General features: G+C 49.3%; 1 pseudogene; it reads right to left on the bottom strand.

Annotated features, from left to right (window-relative positions):
* LOC147112597 (repulsive guidance molecule A-like) overlaps window positions 1–17651 on the bottom strand; it is a 79819-nt pseudogene extending 62168 nt beyond the window's left edge.
* Window positions 17652–21249: the final 3598 nt, after the last annotated feature.

Here is a 21249-nt window from a genome sequence, read left to right as displayed (position 1 = left end):
GTGTCCCCATTACACCATCATTACCCTCACACTGTGCACCATTACACCATCATTACCCTCACACTGTGTCCCCATTACACCATCATTACCCTCACACTGTGTCCCCATTACACCATCATTACCCACACACTGTGTCCCCATTACACCATCATTACCCTCACACTGTGCCCCGTTACACCATCATTACCCTCACACTGTGCCCCTTTACACCATCATTACCCTCACACTGTGCCCCGTTACACCATCATTACCCTCACACTGTGCCCCGTTACACCATCATTACCGTCACACTGTGCCCCATTACACCATCATTACCCTCACACTGTGCCCCATTACACCATCATTACCCTCACACTGTGCCCCATTACACCATCATTACCCTCACACTGTGCCCCATCACACCATCATTACCGTCACACTGTGCCCCATTACACCATCATTACCCTCACACTGTGCCCCGTTACACCATCATTACCCTCACACTGTGTCCCCATTACACCATCATTACCCTCACACTGTGCCCCATTACACCATCATTACCCTCACACTGTGCCCCATTACACCATCATTACCCACACACTGTGTCCCCATTACACCATCATTACCCTCACACTGTGCCCCATTACACCATCATTACCCTCACACTGTGCCCCGTTACACCATCATTACTCTCACACTGTGTCCCCGTTACACCATCATTACCCACACACTGTGTCCCCATTACACCATCATTACCCACACACTGTGCCCCATTACACCATCATTACCCTCACACTGTGCCCCATTACACCATCATTATCCTCACACTGTGCCCCGTTACACCATCATTACCCTCACACTGTGCCCCATTACACCATCATTACCCTCACACTGTGTCCCCATTACACCATCATTACCCTCACACTGTGTCCCCATCACACCATCATTACCCACACACTGTGCCCCGTTACACCATCATTACCCTCACACTGTGTCCCCCATTACACCATCATTACCCTCACACTGTGCCCCGTTACACCATCATTACCCTCACACTGTGCCCCATTACACCATCACTACCCACACACTGTGTCCCCATTACACCATCATTACCCTCACACTGTGCCCCATTACACCATCATTACCCTCACACTGTGTCCCCATTACACCATAATTACCCCTCACACTGTGCCCCATTACACCATCATTACCCTCACACTGTGTCCCCATTACACCATCATTACCCTCACACTGTGCCCCATTACACCATCATTACCCTCACACTGTGCCCCATTACACCATCATTACCCTCACACTGTGCCCCATTACACCATCATTACCGTCACACTGTGCCCCGTTACACCATCATTACCCTCACACTGTGTTCCCATTACACCATCATTACCCTCACACTGTGTCCCCAATACACCATCATTACCCACACACTGTGTCCCCATTACACCATCATTACCCTCACACTGTGTCCCCATTACACCATCATTACCCCACACACTGTGCCCCATTACACCATCATTACCCTCACACTGTGTCCCCATTACACCATCATTACCCTCACACTGTGCACCATTACACCATCATTACCCTCACACTGTGTCCCCATTACACCATCATTACCCTCACACTGTGTCCCCATTACACCATCATTACCCACACACTGTGTCCCCATTACACCATCATTACCCTCACACTGTGCCCCGTTACACCATCATTACCCTCACACTGTGCCCCTTTACACCATCATTACCCTCACACTGTGCCCCGTTACACCATCATTACCCTCACACTGTGCCCCGTTACACCATCATTACCGTCACACTGTGCCCCATTACACCATCATTACCCTCACACTGTGCCCCATTACACCATCATTACCCTCACACTGTGCCCCATTACACCATCATTACCCTCACACTGTGCCCCATCACACATCATTACCGTCACACTGTGCCCCATTACACCATCATTACCCTCACACTGTGCCCCGTTACACCATCATTACCCTCACACTGTGTCCCCATTACACCATCATTACCCTCACACTGTGCCCCATTACACCATCATTACCCTCACACTGTGTCCCCATTACACCATCATTACCCTCACACTGTGTCCCCATTACACCATCATTACCCTCACACTGTGCCCCGTTACACCATCATTACCCTCACACTGTGCCCCATTACACCATCAATACCCTCACACTGTGTCCCCATTACACCATCATTACCCTCACACTGTGCCCCGTTACACCATCATTACCCTCACACTGTGTCCCCATTACACCATCATTACCCTCACACTGTGCCCCTTTACACCATCATTACCCTCACACTGTGTCCCCATTACACCATCATTACCCACACACTGTGTCCCCATTACACCATCATTACCCTCACACTGTGCCCCGTTACACCATCATTACCCTCACATTGTGCCCCTTTACACCATCATTACCCTCACACTGTGCCCCGTTACACCATCATTACCCTCACACTGTGCCCCGTTACACCATCATTACCGTCACACTGTGCCCCATTACACCATCATTACCCTCACACTGTGCCCCATTACACCATCATTACCCTCACACTGTGCCCCCATTACACCATCATTACCCTCACACTGTGCCCCATCACACCATCATTACCGTCACACTGTGCCCCATTACACCATCATTACCCTCACACTGTGCCCCGTTACACCATCATTACCCTCACACTGTGTCCCCATTACACCATCATTACCCTCACACTGTGCCCCATTACACCATCATTACCCTCACACTGTGCCCCATTACACCATCATTACCCACACACTGTGTCCCCATTACACCATCATTACCCTCACACTGTGCCCCATTACACCATCATTACCCTCACACTGGTGCCCCGTTACACCATCATTACTCTCACACTGTGTCCCCGTTACACCATCATTACCCACACACTGTGTCCCCATTACACCATCATTACCCACACACTGTGCCCCATTACACCATCATTACCCTCACACTGTGCCCCATTACACCATCATTATCCTCACACTGTGCCCCGTTACACCATCATTACCCTCACACTGTGCCCCATTACACCATCATTACCCTCACACTGTGTCCCCATTACACATCATTACCCTCACAACTGTGTCCCCATTACACCATCATTACCCACACACTGTGCCCCGTTACACCATCATTACCCTCACACTGTGTCCCCATTACACCATCATTACCCTCACACTGTGCCCCGTTACAACATCATTACCCTCACACTGTGCCCCATTACACCATCACTACCCACACACTGTGTCCCCATTACACCATCATTACCCTCACACTGTGCCCCATTACACCATCATTACCCTCACACTGTGTCCCCATTACACCATCATTACCCTCACACTGTGCCCCATTACACCATCATTACCCTCACACTGTGTCCCCATTACACCATCATTACCCTCACACTGTGCCCCATTACACCATCATTACCCTCACACTGTGCCCCATTACACCATCATTACCCTCACACTGTGCCCCATTACACCATCATTACCGTCACACTGTGCCCCGTTACACCATCATTACCCTCACACTGTGTTCCCATTACACCATCATTACCCTCACACTGTGTCCCCAATACACCATCATTACCCACACACTGTGTCCCCATTACACCATCATTACCCTCACACTGTGTCCCCATTACACCATCATTACCCACACACTGTGCCCCATTACACCATCATTACCCTCACACTGTGTCCCCATTACACCATCATTACCCTCACACTGTGCACCATTACACCATCATTACCCTCACACTGTGTCCCCATTACACCATCATTACCCTCACACTGTGTCCCCATTACACCATCATTACCCACACACTGTGTCCCCATTACACCATCATTACCCTCACACTGTGCCCCGTTACACCATCATTACCCTCACACTGTGCCCCTTTACACCATCATTACCCTCACACTGTGCCCCGTTACACCATCATTACCCTCACACTGTGCCCCGTTACACCATCATTACCGTCACACTGTGCCCCATTACACCATCATTACCCTCACACTGTGCCCCATTACACCATCATTACCCTCACACTGTGCCCCATTACACCATCATTACCCTCACACTGTGCCCCATCACACCATCATTACCGTCACACTGTGCCCCATTACACCATCATTACCCTCACACTGTGCCCCGTTACACCATCATTACCCTCACACTGTGTCCCCATTACACCATCATTACCCTCACACTGTGCCCCATTACACCATCATTACCCTCACACTGTGCCCCATTACACCATCATTACCCACACACTGTGTCCCCATTACACCATCATTACCCTCACACTGTGCCCCATTACACCATCATTACCCACACACTGTGTCCCCATTACACCATCATTACCCTCACACTGTGCCCCATTACACCATCATTACCCTCACACTGTGTCCCCATTACACCATCATTACCCTCACACTGTGTCCCCTTACACCATCATTACCCTCACACTGTGTCCCCATTACACCATCATTACCCACACACTGTGCCCCATTACACCATCATTACCCTCACACTGTGCCCCATTACACCATCATTACCCTCACACACTGTGCCCCGTTACACCATAATTACCCTCACACTGTGTCCCCATTACACCATCATTACCCTCACACTGTGTCCCGTTACACCATCATTACCCTCACACTGTGTCCCCATTACACCATCATTACCCTCACACTGTGTCCCCATTACACCATCATTACCCTCACACTGTGCCCCGTTACACCATCATTACCCTCACACTGTGCCCCATTACACCATCAATACCCTCACACTGTGTCCCCATTACACCATCATTACCCTCACACTGTGCCCCGTTACACCATCATTACCCTCACACTGTGTCCCCATTACACCATCATTACCCTCACACTGTGCCCCTTTACACCATCAATACTCTCACACTGTGTCCCCATTACACCAGCATTACCCTCACACTGTGCCCCATTACACCATCATTACCCACACACTGTGCCCCGTTACACCATCATTACCCTCACACTGTGTCCCCATTACACCATCATTACCCTCACACTGTGTCCCGTTACACCATGATTACCCTCACACTGTGCCCCATTACACCATCATTACTCACACACTGTGTCCCCATTACACCATCATTACCCTCACACTGTGCCCCATTACACCATCATTACCCTCACACTGTGTCCCCATTACACCATCATTACCCTCACACTGTGCCCCGTTACACCATCATTACCCTCACACTGTGTCCCCATTACACCATCATTACCCTCACACTGTGTCCCCGTTACACCATCATTACCCTTACACTGTGTCCCCATTACACCATCATTACCCTCACACTGTGCCCCATTACACCATCATTACCCTCACACTGTGCCCCATTACACCATCATTACCCTCACACTGTGCCCCGTTACACCATCATTACCCTCACACTGTGCCCCATTACACCATCATTACCGTCACACTGTGCCCCGTTACACCATCATTACCCTCACACTGTGTCCGCATTACACCATCATTACCCTCACACTGTGTCCCCATTACACCATCATTACCCACACACTGTGTCCCCATTACACCATCATTACCCTCACACTGTGCCCCGTTACACCATCATTACCCTCACACTGTGCCCCATTACACCATCAATACCCTCACACTGTGCCCCATTACACCATCATTACCCTCACACTGTGCCCCATTACACCATCATTACCCTCACACTGTGTCCCCATTACACCATCATTACCCCTCACACTGTATCCCCATTACACCATCATTACCTACACACTGTGTCCCCATTACACCATCATTACCCTCACACTGTGCCCCGTTACACCATCATTACCCTCACACTGTGCCCCTTTACACCATCATTACCCTCACACTGTGCCCCGTTACACCATCATTACCCTCACACTGTGCCCCGTTACACCATCATTACCGTCACACTGTGCCCCATTACACCATCATTACCCTCACACTGTGCCCCATTACACCATCATTACCCTCACACTGTGCCCCATTACACCATCATTACCCTCACACTGTGCCCCATCACACCATCATTACCGTCACACTGTGCCCCATTACACCATCATTACCCTCACACTGTGCCCCGTTACACCATCATTAACCTCACACTGTGTTACCATTACACCATCATTACCCTCACACTGTGCCCCATTACACCATCATTACCCTCACACTGTGCCCCATTACACCATCATTACCCACACACTGTGTCCCCATTACACCATCATTACCCTCACACTGTGCCCCATTACACCATCATTACCCACACACTGTGTCCCCATTACACCATCATTACCCTCACACTGTGCCCCATTACACCATCATTACCCTCACACTGTGTCCCCCATTACACCATCATTACCCTCACACTGTGTCCCCTTACACCATCATTACCCTCACACTGTGTCCCCATTACACCATCATTACCCACACACTGTGCCCCATTACACCATCATTACCCTCACACTGTGCCCCATTACACCATCATTACCCTCACACTGTGCCCCGTTACACCATAATTACCCTCACACTGTGTCCCCATTACACCATCATTACCCTCACACTGTGTCCCGTTACACCATCATTACCCTCACACTGTGTCCCCATTACACCATCATTACCCTCACACTGTGTCCCCATTACACCATCATTACCCTCACACTGTGCCCCGTTACACCATCATTACCCTCACACTGTGCCCCATTACACCATCAATACCCTCACACTGTGTCCCCATTACACCATCATTACCCTCACACTGTGCCCCGTTACACCATCATTACCCTCACACTGTGTCCCCATTACACCATCATTACCCTCACACTGTGCCCCATTACACCATCAATACCCTCACACTGTGTCCCCATTACACCATCATTACCCTCACACTGTGCCCCATTACACCATCATTACCCACACACTGTGCCCGTTACACCATCATTACCCTCACACTGTGTCCCCATTACACCATCATTACCCTCACACTGTGTCCCGTTACACCATCATTACCCTCACACTGTGCCCCATTACACCATCATTACTCACACACTGTGTCCCCATTACACCATCATTACCCTCACACTGTGCCCCATTACACCATCATTACCCTCACACTGTGTCCCCCATTACACCATCATTACCCTCACACTGTGCCCCGTTACACCATCATTACCCTCACACTGTGTCCCCATTACACCATCATTACCCTCACACTGTGTCCCCCGTTACACCATCATTACCCTTACACTGTGTCCCCATTACACCATCATTACCCTCACACTGTGCCCCATTACACCATCATTACCCTCACACTGTGCCCCATTACACCATCATTACCCTCACACAGTGCCCCGTTACACCATCATTACCCTCACACTGTGCCCCATTACACCATCATTACCGTCACACTGTGCCCCGTTACACCATCATTACCCTCACACTGTGTCCCCATTACACCATCATTACCCTCACACTGTGTCCCCATTACACCATCATTACCCACACACTGTGTCCCCATTACACCATCATTACCCTCACACTGTGCCCCGTTTACACCATCATTACCCTCACACTGTGCCCCATTACACCATCAATACCCTCACACTGTGCCCCATTACACCATCATTACCCTCACGCTGTGCCCCATTACACCATCATTACCCCTCACACTGTGTCCCCGTTACACCATCATTACCCTCACACTGAGCACCGTTACACCATCATTACCCTCACACTGTGCCCCTTTACACCATCATTACCCTCACACTGTGCCCCGTTATACCATCATTACCCTCACACTGTGCCCCATTACACCATCATTACCGTCACACTGTGCCCCATTACACCATCATTACCCTCACACTGTGCCCCATTACACCATCATTACCCTCACACTGTGCCCCGTTACACCATCATTACCCTCACACTGTGCCCCATTACACCATCATTACCGTCACACTGTGCGCCATTACACCAACATTACCCTCACACTGTGCCCCATTACACCATCATTACCCTCACACTGTGCCCCGTTACACCATCATTACCCTCACACTGTGCCCCATTACACCATCATTACCGTCACACTGTGCCCCATTACACCATCATTACCCTCACACTGTGTCCCCATTACACCATCATTACCCTCACACTGTGCCCTGTTACACCATCATTACCCTCACACTGTGCCCCATTACACCATCATTACCCTCACACTGTGCCCCGTTACACCATCATTACCCTCACACTGTGCCCCTTCACACCATCATTACCGTCACACTGTGCCCCATTACACCATCATTACCCTCACACTGTGCCCCATTACACCATCATTACCCTCACACTGTGTCCCCATTACACCATCATTACCCTCACACTGTGCCCCGTTACACCATCATTACCCACACACTGTGTCCCCATTACACCATCATTACCCTCACACTGTGCCCCATTACACCGTCATTACCCTCACACTGTTTCCCCCATTACACCATCATTACCCTCACACTGTGTCCCCGTTACACCATCATTACCCTCACACTGTGTCCCCATTACACCATCATTACCCTCACACTGTGCCCCATTACACCATCATTACCCTCACACTGTGCCCCATTACACCATCATTACCCTCACACTGTGCCCCATTACACCATCATTACCCTCACACTGTGCCCGTTACACCATCATTACCCTCACACTGTGCCCCATTACACCATCATTACCCTCACACTGTGCCCCGTTACACCATCATTACCCTCACACTGTGCCCCATTACACCATCATTACCCTCACACTGTGCCCCGTTACACCATCATTACCCTCACACTGTGCCCCATTACACCATCATTACCCTCACACTGTGCCCCCATTACACCATCATTACCCTCACACTGTGTCTCCATTACACCATCATTACCCTCACACTGTGTCCCCATTACACCATCATTACCCTCACACTGTGTCCCCATTACACCACCATTACCCTCACACTGTGCCCCATTACACCATCATTACCCTCACACTGTGCCCCCATTACACCATCATTACCCTCACACTGTGCCCCATTACACCATCATTACCCTCACACTGTGTCCCCATTACACCATCATTACCCTCACACTGTGTCTCCATTACACCATCATTACCCTCACACTGTGTCCCCATTACACCATCATTACCCTCACACTGTGTCCCCATTACACCATCATTACCCACACACTGTGCCCCATTACACCATCATTACCCTCACACTGTGCCCCATTACACCATCATTACCCTCACACTGTGTCCCCATTACACCATCATTACCCTCACACTGTGTCTCCATTACACCATCATTACCCTCACACTGTGCCCCCATTACACCATCATTACCTCACACTGTGTCCCCATTACACCATCATTACCCTCACACTGTGTCTCCATTACACCATCATTACCCTCACACTGTGCCCCCATTACACCATCATTACCCTCACACTGTGTCCCCATTACACCATCATTACCCTCACACTGTGTCTCCATTACACCATCATTACCCTCACACTGTGTCCCCATTACACCATCATTACCCTCACACTGTGTCCCCATTACACCATCATTACCCTCACACTGTGTCTCCATTACACCACCATTACCCTCACACTGTGTCCCCATTACACCATCATTACCCTCACACTGTGTCTCCATTACACCATCATTACCCTCACACTGTGTCCCCATTACACCATCATTACCCTCACACTGTGTCCCCATTACACCATCATTACCCTCACACTGTGTCGCCATTACACCATCATTACCCTCACACTGTGTCCCCATTACACCATCATTACCCTCACACTGTGTCCCCATTACACCACCATTACCCTCACACTGTGTCCCCATTACACCATCATTACCCTCACACTGTGTCCCCATTACACCATCATTACCCTCACACTGTGTCCCCATTACACCATCATTACCCTCACACTGTGTCTCCATTACACCATCATTACCCTCACACTGTGTCCCCATTACACCATCATTACCCTCACACTGTGTCCCCATTACACCATCATTACCCTCACACTGTGTCCCCATTACACCATCATTACCCTCACACTGTGTCCCCATTACACCATCATTACCCTCACACTGTGTCCCCATTACACCATCATTACCCTCACACTGTGCCCCGTTACACCATCATTACCCTCACACTGAGCACCGTTACACCATCATTACCCTCACACTGTGTCCCCATTACACCATCATTACCCTCACACTGTGTCCCCATTACACCATCATTACCCTCACACTGTGCCCCATCACACCATCATTACCGTCACACTGTGCCCCATTACACCATCATTACCCTCACACTGTGTCTCCATTACACCATCATTACCCTCACACTGTGCCCCATCACACCATCATTACCGTCACACTGTGTCCCCATTACACCATCATTACCCTCACACTGTGTCCCCATTACACCATCATTACCCTCACACTGTGCCCCGTTACACCATCATTACCCTCACACTGTGTCCCCATTACACCATCATTACCCTCACACTGTGCCCCGTTACACCATCATTACCCTCACACTGTGTCCCCATTACACCATCATTACCCTCACACTGTGCCCCATCACACCATCATTACCGTCACACTGTGCCCCATTACACCATCATTACCCACACACTGTGCCCCATTACACCATCATTACCCTCACACTGTGCCCCGTTACACCATCATTACCCTCACACTGTGCCCCATTACACCATCATTACCCTTACACTGTGTCCCCATTACACCATCAATACCCTCACACTGTGTCTCCATTACACCATCATTACCCTCACACTGTGCCCCCATTACACCATCATTACCCTCACACTGTGCCCCATTACACCATCATTACCCTCACACTGTGTCCCCATTACACCATCATTACCCTCACACTGTGCCCCATTACACCACCATTACCCTCACACTGTGCCCCATTACACCATCATTACCCTTACACTGTGTCCCCATTACACCATCAATACCCTCACACTGTGTCTCCATTACACCATCATTACCCTCACACTGTGCCCCCATTACACCATCATTACCCTCACACTGTGCCCCATTACACCATCATTACCCTCACACTGTGCCCCCATTACACCATCATTACCCTCACACTGTGTCCCCATTACACCACCATTACCCTCACACTGTGCCCCCATTACACCACCATTACCCTCACACTGTGCCCCATTACACCACCATTACCCTCACACTGTGCCCCATTACACCATCATTACCCTCACACTGTGCCCCATTACACCATCATTACCCTCACACTGTGCCCCATTACACCATCATTACCCTCACACTGTGCCCCGTTACACCATCAATACCCTCACACTGTGCCCCATTACACCATCATTACCCTCACACTGTGTCCCCATTACACCATCATTACCCTCACACTGTGCCCCGTTACACCATCATTACCCTCACACTGTGCCCCATTACACCATCATTACCCTCACACTGTGTCCCCATTACACCATCATTACCCTCACACTGTGCCCCATTACACCATCATTACCCTCACACTGTGTCCCCATTACACCATCATTACCCTCACACTGTGCCCCGTTACACCATCATTACCCTCACACTGTGTCCCCATTACACCATCATTACCCTCACACTGTGTCCCCATTACACCATCATTACCCTCACACTGTGTCCCCATTACACCACCATTAACCCTTAGTTTCAGCTGTGGCTCAGTTGGTAGCACTCTTGCCTCTGTGTACGAAGGTTGTGGGTTCATCCCCTATTCCAGAGGCATGAGCACAAAAATCTAAGCACACACTCTTGCCCAGTACTCTGGGACTGCGGCACTGTCAGAGTTGCCGACTTTCGGATGAGATGTTAAACCAAGGCCCTGTCTGCTCTCTTAGGTGGACACACAACATCCCATGGCACTATTTCGAAGAATAGCTGGGGATGTTATCCCTGGTGTCATGGCCAATTTTTATCCCTCAATCAACATCATAAAAAAAAACAGATTATCTTGCCATTATCACGTTGCTGTTTGTGGGTGCTTGCTGTGCGCAAATTGGTTTCTGAATTTCCGACCTTATAACAGTAACCACACGTCAAAAAGTACTTCATTGGCTGTAAAGTGCTTTGGGACGTTCCGAGGTCGTAAAAGGCGCTATGTAAATGCAAGTCTTTCTGTCCTTCTTTCTTTCTCACACTTCACCCCACTGCACCATTATTGCCCCTCACACACCACCCACCCCACCACACCATCATTGCCCCTCACACACCCCCCACTCCACTTTACCATCATTACCCCTCACACACCCCCCACCCCACCACACCATTATTGCCCCTCGCACACCCCCCACCCCACTTCACCATCATTACCCCTCACACACCCCACCACACCATCATTGCCCCTCGCACACCCCCCACCCCACTTCACCATCATTGCCCCTCACACCCCACCCACCCCACCACACCATCATTGCCCCTCACACACCCCACTTCACTATCATTGCCCCTCACACACCCCCCACCCCACTTCACCATCATTGCCCCTCACACACCACCCACCCCACCACACCATCCTTGCCCCTCACACCCCACCCACCCCACCACACCATCATTACCCCTCACACACCCCCCAGCCCACCACACCATCATTGCCCCTCACACACCCCCCACCCCACTTCACCATCATTGCCCCTCACACACCACCCACCCCACCACACCATCATTACCCCTCACACACACCCCAGCCCACCACACCATCATTGCCCCTCACACACCCCCCACCCCACCACACCATCATTGCCCCTCACACACCACCCACCCCACCACACCATCATTACCCCTCACACACCACCCACTCCACTTCACCATCATTGCCTCACACACCACCCACCCCACTTCACCATCATTGCCTCTCACACACCACCCACCCCACTTCACCATCATTACCCCTCACACACCACCCACCCCACCACACCATCATTTCCCCTCACACACCCCACTTCACTAACATTGCCCCTCACACCCCCCACCCCACCACACCATCATTGCCCCTCACACACCCCCCACACCATCATTGCCACTCACACACACCCCACCCCACCACACCATAATTGCCCCTCACACACCACCCACCCCACCACACCATCATTGCCCCTCACACACCACCCACCCCACTTCACCATCATTACCCCTCACACACCACCCACCCCACCACACCATCATTGCCCCTCACATACCACCCACCCCACCACACCATCATTGCCCCTCACACACCACCCACCCCACTTCACCATCATTACCCCTCACACACCACCCACCCCACTTCACCATCATTTCAACTAACAGCACTTGCAGTGGGAGCACTACTCACATGGAGCAGCGAATGGACCCTTATATGTGTAAACGTGTCTGAATAGTTTTGTACTCACAATCTTATGGGGTGCTTGCTCGTTTGTAGTGTTGGTCCTTTCTCATTTCATGTATTCATTCCTTTTGGATGAACATCTGTCTGGAGTGTCCACTTAGTTTTTAAACAATTATCTTAAATTTTCAGACACAGATTAAAACTATCAATATCCAGATTCTGGACTGACTGACTGTCTCTGTACCCCATGTATCCCTGGACTTTATCTGTTTAGAGAAAGTGAAATGTGTACTTCTGTGTAAATATGCAGAATAGATAATAATTAATCTATGATATAGTTTTTATCATTGTGAAAGAAAAGTGAAGCAGCCAAGGTCCGTAATGCCAAACAGCACCATGGCTGAAAAACAGAGGAAAGATTAGATACATTAGCAAGTAGTGGAAGTGATTTCAAGCTTGGCTTTTAAACCTGAAGGAGGTAAGGAGTCTCATCATTTTGAGATCCAGGAAAACAAATTAGTTAAAATAGAGTATGCAATGAGTCTTGATTTTAGTTCAGCGAGGAGAAGGTGAGAAGGAAAACAGTTTAAAACAGGTTATTTTGAGCTTAGGGTGAAGCAAATACTTTATCACTTGCAAATCAATAAACATCATCAGCCAATCACACCAGAAACATAATGGCCGATTTTACCGGGAATTGAAAGAGCAAGTGCTGAAGCAGCTGATGAACCACATGGGCCCCCCAGAGAGTGAGGACCAGGAGATTAGAATTCCCAGGTCTTATTTATATTCCCCAGCTCTGAAGCTGGCCTGAATTACATCATCGCCGGTGGGCTGGTGTCAAAATTGGTGGGGGTTAAGGTCACTGCCACCAGGGACCCACAAAAATGGTCCCCGGCAAGGTAGGTTGTGATGGGCAGGGGGGTGGGGCGGACGCTTTGCAGTCTGCCGACGGGCGGGGGGTTGGGGGGCGAAGTCCAGAGTAGGGGAGGCCCAGGGCGTCCTTGTGAGATCAGGCACACAAGGTGGAAGCGGGGGTTTGCGCTGCGTTCCTGACGTGTTCCCACCCACACCATTTTTACATACTTGTCTTCAGCCAGCTCTCATGATTTGTGTTGGGTTTTACAAAGCACAGTAAGGTTGTGGACAAAGTGGTGGACTATGAGGTGGCAGAGTGCAGTCGTGTTGGGTGAAATGAAATGCATCAGCCAGCTGCTGGAAGAACCTGATTTGACCGTGGTGGACTTGTTCACTGACTTGGGCCTGGAACCTTGCTGCTGCCTGCTGTTGCTGACGGGCCAGAGACCTTGCAGGCCATAGTAGGGCTCACAGTTAAAATTACACTGCCAATTAAATTAGGCCCCCACTCTTCTGGGGGTGAGCAGCTTTCCTATGCCTGAAGGCAGGTATGTAAAAATGGTGTGGGTGGGAACACATCAGGAATGCGGTGCAAACCCCCGTTTCCACCTTGCACACCCCACGCCCCCGCCCACACCATTCATGTCAGATGGAAGGGGTTAAAATCAGCCCTATAGAATTAGTTGGAAATTACAACAAAGAAACTGGCTATTTGGCCCAACCAGTCCACGGTAATGTTTATCCTCAACATGAGCAGTATTCCGAATCACATTTATCCATCCTGTTCCTATATCCTTTCATCCCCTTTTCCTTCATCTACCTATCCAATCTAATGCTGAATGCTGACATAGTTTCTGCCTCAACCACAAATCCTGGAAGTGAATTCCACAGCCTCACAACTCTGTGTAAAGATGTTTCTCTTGCTTTCTCTGCTGAATCTCTTCCATTTGATCTTGTATCTATGGTCCCTGTACCAATATCAAACTGTCCAAACTTAAGCCATGTGCATTAGTGCTAATGTTGATATGACGTTACCATGATATGCCACTAACATATACCCACTTTTCTCTCCACAAAAGATTCTTCCCTGTTTGGTGCCGAACAACACACAGCAGCAGAGCCATCAAGATGAAGCACCATTGTTCCATGCAGTAATTCACATGTAACCCCTTCATGGTTCTTTAGATATATGTGAGATGTGGTCTCTGTTGTAGACAGTATTCTATAGTCCAGTAAGGAGGTCACTACTACAATGGCTTAATTCTAACTATCTTACTTTATAGTTTTAACATCAGACAGTATAAGAAGATTACAGGTCAATGAACTAAATTAGATATTTGCATACATTAGAATGACTCTAGGCATAATAAACATACATTCTCCATTTACATGGATTCAAAGGACTGTCCCTGTGTCCAAATTCGAGTGCACTCTTTCGTTGGCACGCTTAGTTTGGAGCTCATGGTATGTATAATGTCTGCAAGACTTACGACTCCGAACCCCTTCGTTGAATTCTCTTCACGATCACTGAATCCCACTTTGAGTTCTGGATGCAGAGCACACAGCAGCCGCTGGAGTTGGTGACTCTCTCTCTCTCTCTCTGCAGCTTTTCCAAGTAGCTCCCCATCAGCACGAGGCAAGCAGCTCTCCCCAGACCTCTGCCTTGCAGATCTGGGTTCAGACGATGATCCCCCGGTACTGGTGACTTGCAGCCAGCCAGTTCAGGATGCAGTGCTACTAATACGAAGGGCGGCGGCCGAGTTTGGAAGCCCGGGACGGGATGCGGCAGCCATTTGCCTCCTGAGCCCTCTTTTCAGAGCTCCTGCCCTCTCCTCTTCCAGTCGCTCTCTGCAGCTTTTCCCGCTCGAAAAACCCGACTCCACCCCTTCCTCCTGGGGTTTCTGCCTGGAGACAGCGCAGCCTCACTGTCTGCAACAGTTGATACTGGTGCAGAATTATGGAAAGTCTGCTCTTAGTCACATTGTGTCCTTAAAAGTTCTTGCCGTACTTTCACATGGCAACTTTAACCCAGGGATTTATAACAATGATAATACAGTGTCTAAGTTAAAGATTGATAACCATACTTATCGTACATAACATTTCCAGTGGGTATTACACACATACTGAGGCACCTGCACTAACAAGTGAAAATGAATCATCACAGGAAAACCTGAATAGGTTTGTAGTACTTCCACTGACGAAATATAAATTGGAGAGGTCAGTAAAACATTGTAGATATCATGAAACAAGGAACCAAGGGATGTGAGGATAGTGCGGGGAGGTGGAGTTGAGGGAGAAGATCAGCCATGATCTTATTGAATGACGGAGCAGGCTCGAAGGGCCGAATGGCCTACTCCTCCTTCTATTTCTTATGTCCTTATGCTATTAGAGGAACAGGTACATATCAACTCTGCGTAAATATGTTTCTCTTGCTTTCCCTTCTGAATCTCTTACATTTAACCTTGTATCTATGGCCCCTGTACCAATATCAAGCTGTCCAAACATAAGCCATGTGCATTAATGTTAGTGTTGACCAATTTTGCATGTGTTAGAGCCACAGCAAGACATCAGGAAAATAAATTTATCTGGTAGTGTGCTAGAAGCATGGAGAATCTTTCGGCTGGAGGAGAACATTGGTTCACCTTGGCTTCCTTCCTGATGTCCTCGCAATTGTATCAAATAGTGTGTTTCTCTTTAGGATTTTTATCCAATTTTACCCTGAAGGGATCTAAGCTGCTTGTCTCTGCAATCTCTCTCATTCAGCTGCACCCTGCTTGAATATGTTCTTTGAATTCTCCCCATTATTCTGTCTTGTGCCAATACATATAGCCCTGACTGAACTTCTACATCCCTGAGCCTTATTAATTTGAAAACCTCAATCAGGTTTTCATATTTGCATAAAATTCCTATGGTGGGACATTTAACCCCAAAAAACTGGCAGGTTTGGGTCAGGTAAGAGGTTAAAGTGGTAGAAATCTGAATCCCAACCCTCAACCCGCCCACTTCTCTTTTTTGTAACGGAGGCAGAATGGGAGGCGGGCGGTCAACCAACTTCCAAGAGGCGGGTTGGCACTTTAAATATTATAATGAGGCTGCGTGCCTCATTTGGAAGCACCATTTTAAATGTAACTCTGGGCACTCAGGTTTCTCTGGCCTCGGGGAACCCGGCAGCTAAAGGAAGACGAGGACTGCTGGATCCAGGAGGTAAGTGCCTTTCCACTTACCTGCAGGATCCAGGGTCCCCGCCTCGCCAAACCCCATGATCAACCACCCCCCAACCCTTCCAACCTCCCTCCAATCTCCCCCAAGAGGCCTCCGACCACCCCAACGAAGCCTCCAATCTCCGATTCCGCCCCTCCAGCCTTCTGATCCCTGGCCCTCGATCCCCCCACTCTGGCCCACCGATCCGGCCTTCCGAACCCGCGCCCCCCCCAAAATTCCAGGCTCCGACCATACCTCACCGCACCCCCCTGTCCCCGGTCATGGTCTTCCAATCCCTCCAATCTCCTTCGACCCTCCCAACACAGGCTTTCCGGCTCTCCTCCCCGATCCTGGACTCTGATCCCTCCCTCCTCTCTGCTATCTGGCTGCAGCCCAGTGCCAAAGGCCTACCCACCCAACAGCCAGCGAGCCACTCAATCTGGCTGGCTGCTAGGTGAGGAAACAGAGAAACAATATGTTAATCCTGATCTTCCAGGTTTCCCGACCGCAATCCAGCAACCACCAATCCTCCCCCCACCCGCCACCCCCCCACCTCCCTGCCACCCACTTCCTCCCAGCCTCCAAATTAAAATCCTGACAACAGTCACTTGTACAAGATGATAGATTAAAAAATTATAAAAATGGAAGACTTATCTCAGAGGCAAAAACCACCATCTCTGGAATATGTGACAGGATGCGTGGAGCGGGAAGCACTGAGTGGGGTGTGTGGTGTATGTAACCTGTTCCACCTTAAGAGAACTTAAGCCTGTTCCACCTTAAGAGATGTACTACTTTCTCTGGCCGCTGTATACGTAATACCGGTGGTGACCACCGGTATATAAGCACTGTGTAGTAATATTGTATTTTAGTATAGTCCTGACCTCCAACCAGTAAAGACCTGTTGAACTTTAATCTTGTAGTCTGTGTTAGTAATTACAACTAGAACACACAGACTTAACAGTGGCGACAAGTCCGATTCTTACCCTGCGGCAGTTTATATCCACGGCGGCTTCGTCCACAGAACGGACGTCGAAGAGAGGTTTCCACCCTCATCACCCTGCTGGAAGACACGGCGCGCGGCAGACATCGAGAAACCAGAGTGCAGAAGACATCCTGAACTCGAAGCCTCCATCAGCGGCTGTCAGCTATCTTCTTTCTTCCTCGGTGGTGGGTAAGCCGGGCAGCGACGCGACCAGAAAGTCGGCCGCGTTGGCTGTACAGACGGGGAGGGAAGACGGAGGAATAAGGGCGGTGAGATCGATCGCGACCGGAGATAAGGGCCGGGCCGCATTCGGGCCGAAAGGCGCAGCGCAGGGACATCGATCGCGGCTGGTGATAAGGGCCGGGCCGCATTCGGGCTAAAAAGGCGCAGCGTCTGGGGCAACTGAAGGCGCGAGAGCCGCGGTGAAGCGGAGACAGCGTCGGGGGACGGGTGAAGACCGCCAAGCGCGGGAAAACCGCCATTTTGTAGGTGGAGGACGAAGACAAGAGCGGGAAGCCGCCATCTTGGATAAAAATAAAAATTAATTAAATTGCAACGATGACTAAACATGGGAACATTAATACCTTTGATAGCGACATCGAAGATTGGGCCATGTATGTAGAACGCATACAAAATTATTGTAAAGCAAATAAAATTCCAGATGAAGAGAAAGCACTAACATTATTAAACTTAATGGGTGCGAAGACATACGGGCAATTGAAACACCTTTTATCACCAGATGAACCGGCGGATAAGACGTTCGAGGAGATTGTTACTGTCCTGAAAAAACATCTAAACCCCACGCCGCTGATGCTAGCGGAACGATTTAAATTTTACAGCAGAAGGCAGCTGAAGGATGAAAGCAATGCTGAATATTTAATGGAATTGAGTAAGCTAGCAAAGTACTGTCAGTTTGGAACGAGACTGACAGAGGCGCTACGAGATAAATTTGTGTGTGGTTTATTAAAAGAAGATACACAAAAGCGACTGCTCGAGGAGAATGAGCTGACGCTTGAGAAAGCGGTCACTATGGCAGCAGCACACGAAGCCGCAGCGAGAGGCACGGCAGTAATGCAGCTACGGTCACCGGAACTCAGTACAAATAAATTGGGTTTGAGTACTGTAAAATGTTATCGTTGTGGAAAGACAACGCACGATCAGAACCAGTGTTGGTTTAAAAACCAAGAATGCAGAACGTGTGGCAGGCTTGGCCACATAGCTAAAGTATGCCGGTCAGGAAAGAAGACCAGCAACAAGAAGTCACCGCAAGGAAAATACATAAAGGTACACAAGATGACAAAGAACAGTTCGACCGAACAGAAGTCAGATTCAGACGCTAGTAGTAATGAACTGGGTAGCTTAAGAGTACACAACGTTGGTAAGGATGCAGATCTCCAGACAATTTGGGTCACCCTTCAGATAGCAGGAGTAAAGATACCACCGCAACATATACAGTCCCACAACCATATCAAAAATCACTTCAAATAAACTATTTTTAACCAAAACCCCAAAAACTTCTTCAACAAACAAGTAATACCAGTCCAACGCCAGTCCTATTGGCTCTCTTATAACTCCTGGATCGGCATTGACGGTCATGAATAAGAAAGATTACAAAAGGTTATTCCAACATATTCCCTTGCGGGATACGGAGATTATATTGAAAACATACACGGGGCAAAGAGTGTACCCCGTCGGAAAGATAGAGGTAAAAGTGGTCCACAAGGGTGAAGAAAGCCAACTAATGGACTTATATGTGCTACCTGAAGGAAGTCCACCACTACTGGGACGGGAGTGGATTAGGAAAATGAATATGGACTGGCACTCCTTGAAGGCACTAACGGTAGATTCCGGGGAAACAGATGTCAAACCTAAACGATTGTCCAAAATATTGGATGATGCTAAAGAGGTGTTCCAGCAGGGACTGGGAACACTGAGAGGAATTACGGCAAACATCAAGATTGATGAACATGCACACCCAAAATTTTTTAAAGCCAGACCGGTACCCTATGCAATACGACCTACTGTAGAAGCGGAACTGGAAGCGCTAGAATGTTCAGGTGTACTGTCTAAGGTAGATTGGAGTGAGTGGGCTACGCCCATTGTTCCCGTTATGAAACGTCCTTCGAGCAACAAGCCAGGAGAACCAGGGAAGGTTCGCATCTGTGGAGATTTCAAAATCACCGTTAATCCGGTGCTTCACACGGTGCAGTATCCGCTTCCGCGGATTGAGGATATTTTTGCTTTGTTGTCTGGCGGGAAACACTTCACCAAGATAGACCTGGCGCAGGCGTACTTGCAGATGGAGGTTGAAGAAGAGTCACGCCAATACCTCACGATCAACACGCATCGAGGTTTGTACCGGTACAATAGGCTGGTTTTTGGAGTGGCATCGGCTCCAGCAATTTGGCAGAGGGCCATGGAGCAGGTATTACAGGGAATTCCAGGCACACAATGTTACCTGGACGATATTCTGATTACAGGTGATGGTGATGAAGAACACCTCGCAAACTTGGAACTGGTGCTCAACAGACTGAAAGAGTATGGACTTAGAGTTAATCGGCAGAAATGTGAGTTCTTCCAGAAGCGGATCTCATACTGTGGTCATGTCATTGACCGGGAGGGGCTTCATAAGTCTCCTGACAAGATAGAGGCAGTTGTAAAGGCTCCCGCTCCGGA

Source organism: Somniosus microcephalus, chromosome 9 (genome assembly GCF_052327205.1).
Source record: "Somniosus microcephalus isolate GS21.2 chromosome 9, FLI_Smic_1.0, whole genome shotgun sequence".
NCBI lineage: Eukaryota > Metazoa > Chordata > Chondrichthyes > Squaliformes > Somniosidae > Somniosus > Somniosus microcephalus.
The sequence above is the reverse complement of the archived record's forward strand: the minus strand, read 5'-3'. Positions and strand labels throughout refer to the sequence as shown.